The sequence below is a fragment of the Dama dama genome, chromosome Y, assembly GCF_033118175.1.
Source record: "Dama dama isolate Ldn47 chromosome Y, ASM3311817v1, whole genome shotgun sequence".
Lineage (NCBI taxonomy): Eukaryota > Metazoa > Chordata > Mammalia > Artiodactyla > Cervidae > Dama > Dama dama.
Window position 1 is genome coordinate 14531266 of NC_083715.1, and position 16505 is coordinate 14547770.

At 52.3% G+C, this 16505-nt stretch overlaps 1 pseudogene; it reads right to left on the reverse strand.

Annotated features, from left to right (window-relative positions):
* Positions 1-4028: 4028 nt before the first annotated feature.
* LOC133053653 (testis-specific Y-encoded protein 1-like) lies at positions 4029-13242 on the reverse strand (annotated as a pseudogene).
* Positions 13243-16505: the final 3263 nt, after the last annotated feature.

A 16505-nucleotide genomic window follows, 5' to 3' on the forward strand; every position in this document is an offset into this window, starting at 1 on the left:
ACCTGGGAATGCTGCCTGTGTGTCTCCGACTGTCTAAGTGGTGCTGTGGTCCTCTGCCATTCTCCGGACACCAGCACTCAGGAAAAAAGCTTAACCTTGGATTGAAGTCAAGCCTTTCTCCCTCTCAATGAGACACACCCATGGCACATGAGACTGTTCTGGGCCACAGGGTCGGAGAGTGCTCTTTGAAACTGGAAAGCACACGGTGAGTGGTCCCTGCTGAAGCACAGAAGGGGACAGGCGACCCTCCTTCCCTCTCTGGGCAGACATGAACGCTGCACAGGATTCTGGTGACACGGCCACACCTTGCACAGAGGGAGAAATGGGTCACGGTATGCTGGCATAATGGAACCCCCTGAACCTTGCTGGAATGCGTACCAGTGAGAGGCTAAGGACACCAGCGCTTTGAGTTCCACGACACACCAGTGCCGGAGGCCTGCACGATGGCCCGTTGACCCTATGCAGGCCCTTTCAAAGAGGTTCTGTTCTCCAGGTGAGAACACATCCCAGCCTACCAAGTGGCCCAAACTTCTGTGGCTGGTACCAGCAAGAAGACCAACCTAAGTCATCCTTCCTATAGTCCTCATATGCGGTATCTGTGTTCTGCAAAGTGTACAAAGAGCGATGTCTCACACTCGATGATTCTGCAGGTAGCAGGTCCTTATGCTCCAGTGCTGCTGTATCTCTGAAACCTTACACAAAAGGCAAGGGGTGCTCATGCTCCTGGCCAGGACATGTAAAGAATGCCCAGCACTTAAGAAGGATACCAAGGCCCTCGTAGTTGTTTGTCCAAAGGGCTGTTGGCTCATCCACCTCAGCTTCTGTGCCTGGGACTGCAGCCCAACTTGTGTCTCGCCTCCTCTGCACTCACTGATCAAGCCCAGGTGATTTCTTCCTGCCTCTCCTTTCTACCAGAGGTCCGGGCTGCAGGAGTCTATATCCATGTAGAACTTGCTAACTCAGTGAGATCATAGGGCATGATTACCTGGCTTCACTGCTTCTACTGGCCAGAGTCTGTGTTCGCTTCATGTTTCGGCTGTCCTTCCTTGCGTCAGCTAGCTTGGTGTCTTCCGAATGCTCACCCTCACATGTGTACTGTTAGGCGCTTCTGCGAACGAATATGCACAAATGTCCACATGTCCACACTCACATTCCTGAGAGGAGACTTATACATGTGCGGACGTACAGGCTTTCATGTCCAGGAACATGGATTTTTGTAAGCACCCGACATTCTTTGTCCATGTTATTTCTTTCACTTGCTCGTTGATTCTGTCAGCTTGCACTTCTATCTCTGTGACGTGTGCTCAAGGTTGACAAAATCTTGGCATTGTTCATGACAGGGGCGGACCTGCAGAGAGTCTGGCAGGCCTGGAAGTGCTCGGTATGGACAGCTGAGTCAGCTGTGCCTGTGCCCCACATTCTCCTATATCCTCGGGCAGGTTCACAGTACCAGTCATGTTGGCATGATTCCATTACCTGTGCTTTCCTTCAGGGAACAGGAAAACAAGGGCAGTTGGGCTCAGCTGACTTGGAGAACTGCTTTCTCGGCGTGCACCTCTCTACATCATGCCTTGTCAAGTCTGTGCCCCATTGAATGCCTATACCCCTTAGGGCCAACAGCATTCTGGCTCAGGTCCACTGTCCTCCCTATCTTGGAGCTTTCTGTGTGCACCTGCCTACCTGTGCCCCCAGCGCTCCCTCCCGGTACCTGGAAAAGTTCAATGAGATGCCCAAGGCTCCAAAAGACCCAAGAGACCGTGGAAGGCCTGGGACTGATACAATATCATGAAGAAGTTGCACATGCATCTACAGGGTCTCCTCCAGTGCAAGGCATGGGAACTGAGGCCAGAGAGTGAAGGTGACATCCCTAGAAGTAGTCCCTTCCATTTATTACTACCCAGACACACAGCGTACGTGAACAGATGATGCCCTGGGAAACTGACCGTTTGAGGCCCACAGCTCATGCCCCATTTGGGCAGAAAGCAACAATTCTATCTCAAGTGCACTCAGAGGGCTTGATCCCACCCAAGGCCTCAATCATTTGATAAATGCCAAGCTTTTATTTCAGTTGCTCTCACTAGGCCCAGGTAGGACTCTGGAAAGACAGGCATTCCTGCTTGCCTACCTAGCCCACGTGCCAAGGAAGGCAGTCCCCAGCTGTGCCCAGGGACATTGAAAACGGTCACCTGGAAAGTAGGGTCACTCTGAGTGTCGCCTGGTACAGATCCCCTAAGACCAAATCGGAGATTCTGCTCCAGCGAGACTGTCAGAATCCACCCTCAAGATCAGACTGTCACATTTGCCACTCTGGCCTTACAGCCAGGGCCAAGACCCCAGAGGAGGGAAGGGATTCATGTCAGGGGGTCAGCACGAACCATGAGGTATCTCTTGGCAGGACCACTGAAAACCAGCATGCTCTGAGAGGACCCCAGGACCCTCCTTGTCTCCCACTCTCCCAGGGTCCCTTGGGACAAGCAGCCAGCCCACCATCCTTGCGTGCTCCCACTTCCCTGCCTCACAGTCACACACCGGCAGAGGGACACACACGTACACCCCACACATGTTCCCTTCTCATCTTTCTGCCCTGCCAGGGAGGTTGCAAGTGCCTGGTGGCATGCCAAGCTCACACCCTCTGCCTGCTAGGATGCCTGGGGTTTCACACGGACAGCCTACCTGAGCACAGCTGACATTTACTGTTCGATCGTGACAGTGTGTGCTCCATCGGGAGGGAGCGTGCTGCCTGATGGGCTGATCCTGGGCAGCGCGGGCCCAGGACTTCTGCCGTGTATCCTTCTCACGTGTGTGGAACAAGCCTCCAGGGCAACAGTCTCTCTGTGCTTCCTCCTCCTTCGCGTCTCTGCCCTTCTCTACAGGACCTTAGCTTCCTCACAACCCCGGGGCCTGCCATAGCCAGTTCCAACGTTTCCATCTTTTGGCCCACTCTGCCACAGACTCAGGGGTGCACAGGTAGTGGTTTCAAAGTCCCACCCCACCTGATTTGCCCTGGGTGAATCCTCTGAGAACCCAACCCTCCACCGGATCCAAAGACAAATAATAACACAGTAGAAAATGTGAACGTGTTTTCCTTTTTGGTCTAGTTGCACACCTGGGAGCTATGCTCTGAATTATCACTGGCCCTCCTTTCCTCTTTCCAACCCTGGACAGGATCACTGCTGAGATAGGTCGACCAACGACCCTCAGTCTGAGGACACCTCGTGCCTCTTCTTCTCGTCGCTTGGCAGTTCCTCTCCTGAAACCTTCATCTGTGCGTCTGCCCTGAGCCATAAACACACACACACATAGAACCACATTAACACAGGTGACAGAAGACCACGTGTGTATATACACACCCATGCTTGGCATGGGGACACAAGCACAAACAGGGAACACAGGTCTCTCAGTAGCTGAAGACGCCCGTGCCAACAATGTGGGAAATGTTTCAGAAGACACCATGCCCTCGCCTTGGGGCCCCCTGTCCACCTTGTCCCGCAGCTCTTCCGTATTTTCCCAAGCCGGCCTGAAGCCGGTCCCAGGACGGCCTGCGTGGTGCGGTGAATGGGGAGTGGCGAATGTGGAAATTTAGAGACGACCACAAAGTCAGCACCTAAGTGCACTGGGATCCCAGAGAGGACGCCCTTCCAGTCATAGGCTATCCCAGGAGAAATGGCGGGAAGCAAGGACCCAGAAATTCTCAAACTTTCTGAGCAGAAGGCCGGGGAAAGCACGATTGACCGAAGGATGATTCTGAAAAACAGATGTCATTCACCCTGCCTCGAGCAGAATCACCGAGGATTCTGGCATTGCAACCACAGCTGCTTGGAGGGAGACTTCCTTTTCTCACGGCCACACTGAGTCCCCAAGCCTCCAGTCTCAGCACGTCACCTGCTGCATGCATGACCCAAACCCAGTCTCCATAGCCAGTTCGCACGAGCCTGAGAATCCCCATCTGGGAAAGGACAGTACCCCAGCCTCAACACAGTTGTCCCCTCAGGGCCCCCCTGCAGACCCCCTCACCACCTGCGTTTCTGTCAGCTACCTCTCATGGCACAAATTTCCTCCCTGTGGTAGTACTTCAGGGGATCATCCCACACGTCCTGGCCAATGATCTGATGGCAATAAGAGCAAGGTCAGCGTGGGGATGACCAGGCCCCTAAGCCTCCCGTGAGAAGCCAAGAGCTCCAACGTCAATCGCCAACTGTGGGCAGGCCCAAACCAAACGCACCTCAGGAATCCTGTTCCATTCTGGGCAGTTGTGGCCTGACAGCCAATTGAGAAAGTTCAGGCTCCTGGTGTCCAGCCTGCGGCTGTGTGCTCCCCATTCAAAGTTCCAGAACCAGTGGACTGGTGTGGAATGACGTGCCCTATACCCTGTAGAAAGACAGGGGGACATAGGCGGATGCAGCAGGTGACACATCCACCCACATCCCCAACCCCGGCCCCCTTTTGTACCCACACTCACTGTGAGGCTGTCACGGCTAATGCCTTGGCAGGCAGCCTAGATTAGGAGTAGGCCTGGTTTTCCAGGGTAACATAATTATCAGGCCTCCTGGAGCCAACCAATCAACATATGCCTAGCCAGAGAAAAGGGAACCTGTCAGGGGAAAGCTGAAAGCCCCACGTTGGGCCAACAAAAATTACCTTGCAGCTTTGCAACCAATCTGCTTATGCCAACTACCCAATGTGTAACCAATCTGATTGTGCCAACTACCTGCTGCTTATTTTGACCTAGTAAATACCCAAGAGACTGGGGCTCAAGGCCTTTTGTCCTCACACACCTGGTGAGGGCGGGAGGCCCTGGCTCGAGTCAGTAATAAATTCCCCTATTGTGAGTTGCATTGTTTTGAGCAGTCTTCTTTCCCGACCGGGGACTCGGACTATGGGCAGAACATTTGCGGACTCATCCCGAATGACTTGACTGGGGAAGAATGCTCTTTGGAACAAAGGGGGAAAAAGACAGGTAATAGCACCTGTGCTCAGGTGGGTTAGAAAAGACCAGAGTAAAGCCGAAGCCCTGCTGTGAAGCGGGAAGGTGTCTGGTGAAGAAAAAGACCAGAGTAAAGCCGAGGCCCTGCTGTGAAGCGGGAAGGTGTCTGGCGTTAGGGAAAGCTTTCCATGTGGGAACAGACTGGCCGTTCTGGCTGGCGTGAGGCCGAGGCCAGCAAGCGTGCTGGGAGGCAGCCAGCTCTGCAGGAAGGAGACCTCCTCTCCTAATCCCGAATCTGGGGAACAGTGGACGCCATACGGTAAGGTGACCCTTGTTCCAGAGGATCTATGTCGTCAGCAGATGTATGTCTGTGTGTTTTTCTGTGTAACTGCCGGCATTGTCTCCTGTCTTGTTGTTCTCTGGTGTGTCATTGTCTACTTCTTCCTATAAGGCCTTGGAGCCTCATTCCTGTTTCTGGGAGTTTCAGTGAACGGGCAGACAGTTGTCAGGGCAACTGACGAGTCCCAGCCAGGGCTACTCACTGGCAGATTCTAAAGACCTCCCAAGAAGTCAGCCCCAGTAACGGGAGCCCGAGGGGGTGAAACTCCCTTCTTTTTTCTCGTATTCTAAACCAAGAATCTGGCCAAATAAAAACCCGTCTGTGTGGGCAGGCACTTAAGAGCCGACAGGGTGCCTGCCACTGGAAGACTCCCGTGAAAGGATAAGGAGGTCACGGAAAGGGCTAGAAACCCTTAGGGTGCCCGCCCCCAGCAAGAAAACTTCCGTGCAACGTCTAATGCACTCAAATAGTTCCACGAAGCATACCACAAGCCCAATCTCCTGGCCGCCACCGCTCCTGATAGGATTTATTGGTGGTAATTCTCGGTGACTTTCTTCTGTCTCTCACTATGGGACAAAGAAAATCCACCCCACTCTCTCTCATGACTGATCATTTCTCGGATGTCAGGGCTAGAGCATATGATATGTCGCTACTGGTTACAAAGAGTAAATTAATAACCTTTTGCTCTGCAGAGTGGCCCACCTTCCAAGTTCGATGGCCTCCAGAGGGAACTTTTCAACCTTCTATTATTCAGGCGGTGAAAGAAAAAGTTATGGCTCCTGATCCCTGGGGCCACCCGAGCCAAGTCCCATATGTTATGGTCTGGCAAGATCTAGTGAAAGATCCGCCTGAATGGTTAAAACCTTTTGTTGACAAACTCCTTGATTCTCCTAATGTACAGGCCCTGGTTATGGAAACTCCCACTCCCCCAGAGGAAGCCAAGAAGAATAAGGGCCCAAAACCGGCCTTGTAGGAATCCTCAGACCGGAACCTGATTGACTTGGAGACGGAAATTAGGCCCCTGCCATATGCCCCTCCTCCATTGCAGGTGCCCCCAGGGGAAAGAGCCTCCCCCCGCCCCCCACCGATAAATCACAAGGGACAAGGGAACCCCGACCCCGGAGAAAAAATAGAGGAAATACGGGTAAGCAGGATCAGGGGGACCCAGAGTTACCTTCATCTACTGTACAGGCACTCCCCGTCTGAGTGGGACCAGCTAACCTGGACGGAGAGCAAACCTATCAGTACTGGCCCTTTCCCACGAGTGATCTATACAATTGGAAAACCCAAAATCCTCCTTTTTTGGAGAAACCCCAAGGCCTCATTAACCTTTTAGATTCCATTTTGTTCACTCATAACCCCACCTGGGATAATTGCCAGCAGCTGTTGCAGGTGGTCTTCACCACGGAGGAACGGGACCGAATCCTGGCAGAGGCGCGGAAACGGGTCCCGGGGGTCGACGGGAGACCAACCACCCAGCCTCATCTCGTGGACGAGGGGTTTCCTCTGTTGCGGCCTAACTGGGATTTTGAGCGAGTGGAAGGCAGGGAGCGTCTCCGAGTGTACCGCCAGACTCTAATGGCTGGCCTGCAGGCCGCAGCTAGGAAGCCGACAAATTTGGTGAAGGTAAATTTAGTAAGACAAGAGCCCACTGAGAGTCCGTCAGCCTTCCTAGAGAGGCTAATAGAAGCGTTTAGGAAATATACACCTATGGACCCCAGGCTGAGGAATCAAGCGCTGCAGTTCTACTAGAGTTTGTGAATTAGGCAGCCCCTGATATTAAGTAGAAATTACAAAAGATAGAGGGGTTAGGAGAACAGAAAATACAAGACTGCCTTAAAGCAGCTGAAAAGGTATTTAGTAATAGGGAGACCCCAGAAGAAAGGGAGGAACGACTTCGTCGGGAGGAAATGGAACTAGCTGAGAAGATCAGGAAAGAAGGTAGGGAACATAGGGCAAAAGAAACCGGAAGAACCAGAGAGAGCTAGCCAAGATTCTTTTTGTGGAGATGAAGACTGGAACAGAATTGAGGGAGCCTCAAGTCCCCCAAACGGGAGAAACAGAGAGACCAAAAAGGCAGGCCCTAAAGAAAGATCAGTGCACGTACTGCAAAGAACGGGGGCACTAGAAAAATGAGTGCCCTAAGGGGGACCCGAAGAGAAGAACAACCCAGAGAGAGAAAATTTCCCCTGAAACTCGAGTTCTATATGCGGGGGGAGGCAGTGACTAGGGGAGTCAAGACTCGGCACCCCTCCCCGAGTCCTGGGTAACCATACATGTAGAGGAGAAACCCATTGGCTTCATGGTGGACACTGGCGCCCAACACTCTGTTTTAAATAAAAAACTGGGACCAATGTCTAAGAAAACCAGCTTGGTGCAGGGAGCCATGGGGACAAAAATATTGTTAGACCACAGAACGGAAATTAAATCTGAGGACCCATCAGGTGTCCCATTCGTTTTTGGTGATACCAGAATGCCCAGCCCCTCAACTTGGACGAGACTTGGTGACTAAAGTTAGTGCTCAGATCCATTTTGACCCTGGGAGAATGTCAGTCACGGATGGACTTGGACAGCCAATACATGTCTTGTCTCTAGCTTTAAGAGATGAATACAGACTTTTTGTGCCTAAGCCCTCAGAGGTTATAACACCAGATATACAACCATGGGTCCACAAATACCCATTGGCATGGACAGAAACAACAGAAATGGGACAGGCTAAACAGAGACATCTGGTCATCATCAAACTAAAAGCCGAGGCAACTCCTGTGAGGATGAAGCAATATCCTATGAGCCAGGAGGCTCGGCGGGGGATCACTCCCCACATTCGATGGCTCATGGATGCTGGAATTCTCAAGCGGTGCCAATCCCCTTGGAACAACCCCTTACTACCGGTGAAGAAGCCAGGGAGTACGGATTACAGACCTGTACAGGACCTACGAGAAGTCAACAAGCGGGTGAGTGACATACACCCTACTGTCCCCAACCCATACACCCTCATAAGCAGTCTGCTGCCTGAGTACACTTGGTACAATGTGTTGGACTTACAGGATACGTTTTTGAGCCTACCCCTGGCGGCCCAGAGCCAGGAGATATTTGCCTTTGAGTGGACTGAGGGGGAAGGCCAACTGGCAGTACAACTAACTTGGACCCGCCTCCCACAAGGGTTCAAAAACTCCTCTAACTTGTTTAATGAGGCTTTGAGTGAGGACCTCTATGAATATCGGACGCGCCACTCAGAGGTCATCCTGCTTCACTATGTGGATGACTTTATGTTAGCTGGAACCACAGAGGAGGCATGCAGCCATGCCACAGTTGAACTTTTACAGACTCTAGGTACCTTGGGATATCGTGCTAGCGCAAAGAAGGCACAAATATCCCGGCAAGAGGTCACTTATTTGGGGTATAAGATCAGGCAGGGGCAAAAGTGGCTAACTCAGGCCATGAAGGAAACAAAACTGCAGATACCAGAGCCCAAGACCCCCCGCCAGGTGAGAGAGCTTTTGGGGACTGTTGGATATTGTAGACTGTAGATCATGGGGTTTGCTGAAAAGGCCCAGCCCTTATATGAGAAAAGTAAAGAGACCCCAAACTGGACTTGGGCTGAGCCAGTGAAACAGGCTTTCCAGACTGTCAGATGGGCCCTCCCAAAAGCTGCCAGCCGGGACTACACCACCCCCATATTAGCCATGGGACTTCCACCTCCTGGTATGGGGACTCTGCCGCCAGTCCCCGACTATTCTCTACCTGACCTCGTTTGGATCAACGAGGATACCACCCTCCAGAAAGGATGACAAAGATGGATGGTACTGAGATCAAAACAACAACCTGATATTGCCTGCCATCCTGGGTTGTCACCTATGTGAACACCTGCACACAACTACACACTTGGGAGAGAAAAAGACCTTGATTCTTCTCCAGACGGCCTGCCTGAGGTTCCCTCGACAAAATGCAACTCTATGAGAGATAATCTAGGCTTGGAAAGCATGCCAGCTGATGAAGACAGGCAAAAGGCAACACACTGGAATGAGGTACCGAGGGGAAGAGCCAGGGGAACACTGGGAGTTAGATTTCACTGAGATAAGGCCAGGCAAGTACAGGTATCACTATCTGTTGGTTCTGGTAGATACCTTCTCGGGGTAGGTAGAAGCTTTCCCCACTAAGGGAGAGACAGCATCAGTGGTTGCTAAGAAGATCTTAGAGTAGATAGTGCCTAGGTACCGGCTGCCAGTGACTATGAGCTCAGATAACGGACCTGCCTTTGTGAGCCAGATTGTACAAGAGCTGGCCCAAGCTCTGGGGACAAAATGGAAGTTACATTGTAAATATAATCCCCAGAGCTCAGGACAGGTTGAACTAATGAATCGGACCCTAAAAGAAACTTTGACAAAGTTGGCAAAAGAGACTGGCGGGGACTGGGTGGCCTTCCTTCCCTTTGTGCTCTTTCGAGCATGTAACACCCCTTATAAGCTGAATCTTACCCCTTTTGAGATTCTGTATAGAAGACCCCTTCCTGTGTGTCCTATATTCGAGAGAAAATGCCTACCACCCCCTACCTTAGGACAATTCTAGCAATCACTGATGGCATTAAGTAAGATGCATAGCCATATTTGAAAATTAATTCAAGAGATACACAAGGGTCCAAGCAAGGGGACCATCCCCTCACATAATACTGGCCGGGGTGATTGGGTTTGGGTAAAACGACACCAATCTAAAGCATTAGAACCTAGATGAAAAGGCCCTTATGTTGTTCTCCTTACAACTCTTGCTGCTGTTCAGGTCGACGGGATCAGGCCCTAGGTTCACTGCAATCACGTGTGGCAAGCCACCCTGGAAGAACAGAAAAAGGCACAAGCAGAATGGGAGGCAAGACCTCACCCATCAAATCCTTTGAAACTAAAACTCGTACGACAGGAGCCCTCTTAACTCTCCTGCTGATAACAGTTTTCATCAGCCCAGGAGCAACCAGCCACAACACCCATAGCCAGCTATCCTGACGGGTGATCTACAATCCTGAGACTGGAAAAGTGCTTAATTCGAGCTCCAACATGGCCCCCAAAGAGACATGGTGGCCAGTACTGTCCTTTGATTTGTGCGGGCTGGCAATTGACGGTAATGGGTTTGGTCCCCACCAACTGACCAAGTTCTTTGCCCAAGGTTCTTTCGGTCTGTTCATCCGTAACTGTGAGCAAAACGGCCCACAGTACTACGAACAGGTGCCTGTCTATGTCTGCCCAGGGGGAAGAAGGGATTGGAACCAAATTTAAAAATGTGGGTGAGTTGACTCTTTTTATTGCACCGCTTGGGGTTGCAAAAGCATGAGAACAGTCCATTTCACACCTCCAAGAATCCTTGAGCTCCTTGGCTGAAGTAATGTTAAAGAATAGGAGAGGTTTAGATTTGTTGTTTCTGCAATAAGGAGGATAATGTGCAGCACTGGGAAAAAAATGCTGTTTCTATATTGTCCATTCAGGGGTGGTACAAAAATCTCTCCAGAAAGTAAGAGAGGGATTAGCCCAAAGGAAGAGAAAATGAAAAGCCCAACAAGGCTGGTTTGAATCTTGGTTTCAGCGCTCCCCCTGGTTGACCACTTTGATTTCCACCCTCCTGGGTCCACTCATAATATTAATATTGTTACAACAATATCAGTCAATTTCACAGGGTGAAGAGGAAGATTCATCTACTTTAACAACAGACAGGGGGGGAATGTGAGGCTGTCACGGCTAACGCCATGGCAGGCAGCCTAGATTAGGAGTAGGCCTGGTTTCCCGGGGTAACATAATTATAAGGCCTCCTGGAGCCAACCAATCAACATATGCCTAGCCAGAGAAAAGGGAACCAATAAGGGGAAAGCTGAAAGCCCCACGTTGGGCCAACAAAAATTACCTTGCAACTGTGTAACCAATTTGCTTACGCCAACTACCCACTGTGTAACCAATCCGATTGTGCCAACTACCTGCTGCTTATTTTGACCTAATAAATACCCAAGAAAACTGGGGCTCGGGACCTTTCTTCCTCACACACCTGGTGAGGGCAGGAGGCCCTGGCTCGAGTCAGTAATAAATTCCCCTATTGCGAGTTGCATTGTTTTGAGCAGTCTTCTTTCCCGACCAGGGACTCGAACTACGGGAAGAACACTCACCACCCTAGGAGCCACGTTTACCAGTGATGTCAAGGTAATATTCCTTAACAATCACCGTGTTCCAGAAGTACGGGTTTTGTCGAAAGGAGAAGATCAGCTTGCAGCGGGACCGTGGATGGCTCCACACCTGCACCTGCCAGCATAGGGAGGATGGAAAAGGTGCAAGCATCGAGGGGCCTCTGCTTGCCTCCCAGGCAGGACTTAACAGCCTCCATGAAGGCTCTGCAAAGTCTCACAGTACAGGCCCATGGATGATAGCATCCCCCACCTCCCTGTCAAGCGCCATACCCAACCATCCTCAGCCTCCCTTACTGACCTTGAAGTCGATCATGTACCTAAGAAAGTCTTCATCCTGGGTGCTGATTATGATTGACACTTGAGGGTGGTTTATAATTTGCTTTGGGTCAAGGAGACATTCAGGCCACATGCCTGGCCAAGAAGAGTCTGAGGCAATAGCCCTAGTATGGCCTGGAGAAAGACACTGGAACAGGCATCTGCAGGATGCTGGGCTCTCGTGCTTGCCTGGCCATGACTCACAATTTCAGGCCCTGCCATACCATCAGACCTGCTCGTGGCTCTGCGTTCCCTCTGCTGTTTTGCAGCTCAGGTGGTCTGCAACCCAAAAGCAGGGGCTATTTCTCACCTCTGCTGCCCGCCTCCTGGCCCGTGTTTTCTGGGTAGTGGCATGTCACTGGTAACATGGTTAGGACTTGCAGTCCTTGTGACTACCGAATCTGAAAGAAACTGAAGTTTGTGTGCATTTCTATGTGTGTCTGAATATGCGTGTATTTCTGTGTGTGTGTGTGTGTGTGTGTGTGTGTGTGTGTGAGACTCCCATGTCTCAGGTATTTCCGGGGATCATCCACATTTACAACAATAAATGTCTGCAGTTGCGGCTCTAGCGTACTGTCACTGGTCATCCTGATCTAGAGGCCCTGGGTACTGATCCTCCTCAGATACAGGCCTGAAGGGGAAACCCCGAGTAATGGCTGTGACTCTTACAGGTGTGGCTCTGTCCAGATACAACACAGCTGTGCCGTTGGAACCTGCCAATGCCAAGGACGACACTTCCGTCAGCGGCCTGCAGCACCCTTCTTGTGCCTTCACCACACAACCGCACCCCCCACTCCTGCACATGCTCCTGCTTCTGCTCCACTTGCTCCTCCTCCTCCTGATAGGCAAACACCTAGGAGCAGCAGGAAGGATACAGCTTTGGTCCAGAAGCCAGGGATGCCCTGGAGGATGGCGCTTCTCCGAGCCAAGTGACGCTTCCTCCTCAGATGTTTCATGTGCATGAAGCGAACGGAGGCCCGGCGGTTTTCCTCATGCAGGGATCTCACTTCCAACTGCAGGGCGGTCAGTGCGTGTAGCGCATTTGGCGCCGGCTGCTCACTCGGGCCTCCAGGTCTTTCCATGCCCTGCTCCAACGTCTTCTCCTCCAGCTCCTGGGAGGACCCCTGATCCCACTCCTCATCTGCCACCACCTCCACATCCTCCATGACATCTTCCACCAGCAGCTGGCACACCTGCTGGATCCCCGGCTCGTCTCCATCCACCAGTGCCCCTCCCCCCCCCCCCCCCCCCCCCGCTGTCCTCCACTACCTCCAACATGTAGAGGGTGACCTCTTCGCCTGCTGTGCCACCTGATGGCTGCAAAGTCCCAGCCGTGGACGGCATCGTGACGGCAGGCCCCCTGGCCATTGCCCCATGAGAACCCGGGCTCCCAGCTAAGAATGTCTGCAGTCCCCGGATGCTCCCGCTTTCCAGTGGCCACCTCTCACGCTCCTCTGGGACATGGCTGTGACCCCCAGCTGGGGCAGATGCAAAGGGAACGGACATAATAAAACAGCAACTGGAGCACAATGGCGCCCCGACTGAGGTAACCTGGTGTGGCTCGCTAGCACTTAGGGGCGGGGTGAGAGCCGAATGGTCAGGAAGTGGGGCCTGGTGTGTGGTGGCTGCCCTGAGGCAGAAGAAAGGGGTTCCGGAGATGCCACGAGAGGGTGCACAGAAATGAGCGCAACACGCGGGACCCCTAGGCTTTGAGACAGGCTGAGGCTGCTGGGTCAAATCGAGACGAATGGCAGAGAGGGTACTGGGCAGCACCCTGAGGGAAACGCCCCTAGACCATAGGGCGTTTTCCCCACTTCCTGGGCTCCAGCGACCCCACGTAGTCACACTCGGCATCAGGGAGGGCAGGGCTATTGCCTCTGGCGTTCCTGCAGGCGCTGGCATTGAATTGGCCTCTGGAATTTCAAGCCATGTGTTCTCACTCTGCAATCCAAGGAGAACACTGCTGTGTCCCATGGGACCGCCCATCCCTGGGAGCTCTCCCTGAGTATCTAAATGTTAGGCAGGGGTGCAAAGTGGCTGGATACTTTCCTCCCTGGGACAGGAGCCTGCTGCTGTCTGGATGGTAGGGGAGTGTGTACAAATGCCAACGTTTGCAACACTTGACCTCCACTCTTCAGGGGCACCAGAGCCATAGGGCAGATATATCTCTCTTTGTCTCTTTGTCTCTGCTTCTCGCTTATCACTCTTTCTGGCAATCTTCCTCTGTGTACACCAGGGAATGTTGTCTGTGTGTGTCTGACTCTCTAAGTGGTGCTGTGGTCTTCTGCCATTCTTTGGACATCAGTGCTCAGAAGAGACGCTCAAGCTTGGATTGAAGGGAACCCCATCTCCTCCTCAGTGAGTCACACCCATGGCAGATGAGACTGTTCTGGACCACAGGGTCGGAGAATGCTCTCTCAAACTGGAGAGCCCACGGTGGGTGGTCATTGCTGAAGCGCAGAAGGGGACAGGTGATCCTCCCTTCCTCGCTGGGCAGACATGAACGCTGCACAGGATTCTGGCAGTACGGCCACACCTTGAGCAGAGGCAGAAACGGGTCACGGTCTTATGGCATGACGGAACTCCTTGAAGCTTCCTGGAATGCCTACCAGTGAGAGGCGAAGGACATCACCTCGCTGAGTTCCACGACACACCAGTGCTGGAGGCCTGCATGATGGCCCATTTACCCTATGCAGGCACTTTCAAAGAGGTTCTGTTCTCCTGGTGAGAACACATCCCAGCCTACACGGTGGCCCAAAACTTTGGGACTGGTACCAGCAAGATGATGAACCTAAGCCGTCCTTCCTATAGTCCTCATAGGCGGTATCTGTGTTCTGCCGAGAGAGATGTCTCACACTCGATGATTCTGCAGGTAGCAGGTACTTATGCGTCAGTGCTGCTGTATCTCTGAAACCGTACACAGAAGGCAAGGGGTGCTCATGCTCCTGGCCAGGACATGGAAAGAATGCTCAGCACTTAAGAAGGATGCCATGGTCCCTGTCACTGTTTGTCCAAAGGGCTGTTGGCTCACCCACCACAGCTTCTGTGCCTGGAACTGCAGCCCAATCTGTGTCTAGGCTCCTCTGCACTCACCGATCACGTCCAGGTGATTTCCTCCTGCCTCTCCTTTCTGCCAGAGTTCCGGGCTGCAGGCGCATACTTCGATGTAGAACTTGCTAACTCAGTGAGATCATAGGGCATGATTCCCTAACTTCACTGCTTCTGCTGGCCAGAGTCTATGTTCCCTTCATGTTTCCGCTGTCCTTTCTTGCATCAGCTAGCTATGTGTCTTCCAACTACTCTCCCTCACAAGTGTACTGGTAGGCATTTCTGTGCACGAATATACACACATGTCCACATGTCCACACTCACATCCCTGAGAGGAGACTTACACATGTGTGGACGTACAGGCTTTCTTGTCGAGGAACATGGATTTTGGTAAGCACCCGACATTGTTTGTCCATATTATTTTCCTTCACTTGCTCGCTGATCTTGTCAGCTTGCACTTCTATCTATGTGACGTATGCTCAAGGTTAACAAAATCTCGGCATTGTTCATGACAGGAGCGGACCTGCAGAGAGTCTGGCAGGCCTGGAAGTGCTTGGTGTGGACAGCTGAGTGACTTGCGCCTGTGTTCCACATTCTCCCATAACCTTGGGCAGGTTCACAGTACCAATCATGTTGGCATGATTCCATTACCTGTGCTTTCCTTCAGGGAACCAGAAAACAAGGGCCTTTGGGCCTTTTGACTTGGAGAACTGCTTTCTCGGTGTGCATGTCTCTACAACATACATTGTCAAGTCTGGGCCCTTAGGGCACAGAGCATTCCGGCTGAGGGTCCCTGTCCTCCCTATCTCCTGAGCTTTCTATATGCACCTGTTTAACTGTGTCCCCAGCGCTCCCTCCCTGGAGCTGGAAAGGCCAATGAGATGTCCAAGGCTCCAACAGCCCCAGGAGACCGTGGCAGACCTGGGACTCATACAATGTCGTGAAGAAGGTGCACATGCATCTACAGGGTCTCTTCCAGTACAAGACACGGGGTCTGAGGCCAGAAAGCGAAGGTGGCAGCCCTAGAACATGTCCCTTCAGTTTACTACTCCCTAGACCCACGGAGTCCCCGAATGGATGATGCCCTGGGAAACTGGCCCTTTTAGGCCCACAGCTCATGCCCCTCTTGGGCAGAAAGCACCATTTCTACCTCAAGTGCACCCAGAGGGCTAGATCTCCTACAAGACCTCAATCATTTGATAAGTGCCAAGCATTTATTTCAGTTGCTCTCACTAGGCCCAGGTAGGACTCTGGAAAGACAGGCATCCCTACTTGCCTACCTAGCCCACTCGCCAAGGAAGGCAGTCCCCAGTTGGGCCCAGTGACATCGAGAACAGTCACCTGGAACGTAGGGTCCCTCTGAGTGTCGCCTGGTGCAGATTCCCTAAGACAAATTGGAGATTCTGCTCCAGCGAGACTGCCAGAATCCACCCTCAAGATCAGACTGTCAGCTTTGCCACTATGGCCTTACAGCCAAGGGCAAGACCCCAGAGGAGGCAAGGGATTCAAGTCAGGGCTTTCAGCACGAACCATAAGGTATCTTTTGGCAGGATAACTGAAAACCAGCAGGCTCTGAGAGGACCCCAGGACCCTCCTTTTCTCCCACTGTCCCAAGGTCACTTGGGACAAGCAGCCAGCCCACCATCCCTGCGCCCTCACACTTCACAGCCTTACAGGCACACGACGGCAGAGGGAAACATATGTACACCCCACACATGTGC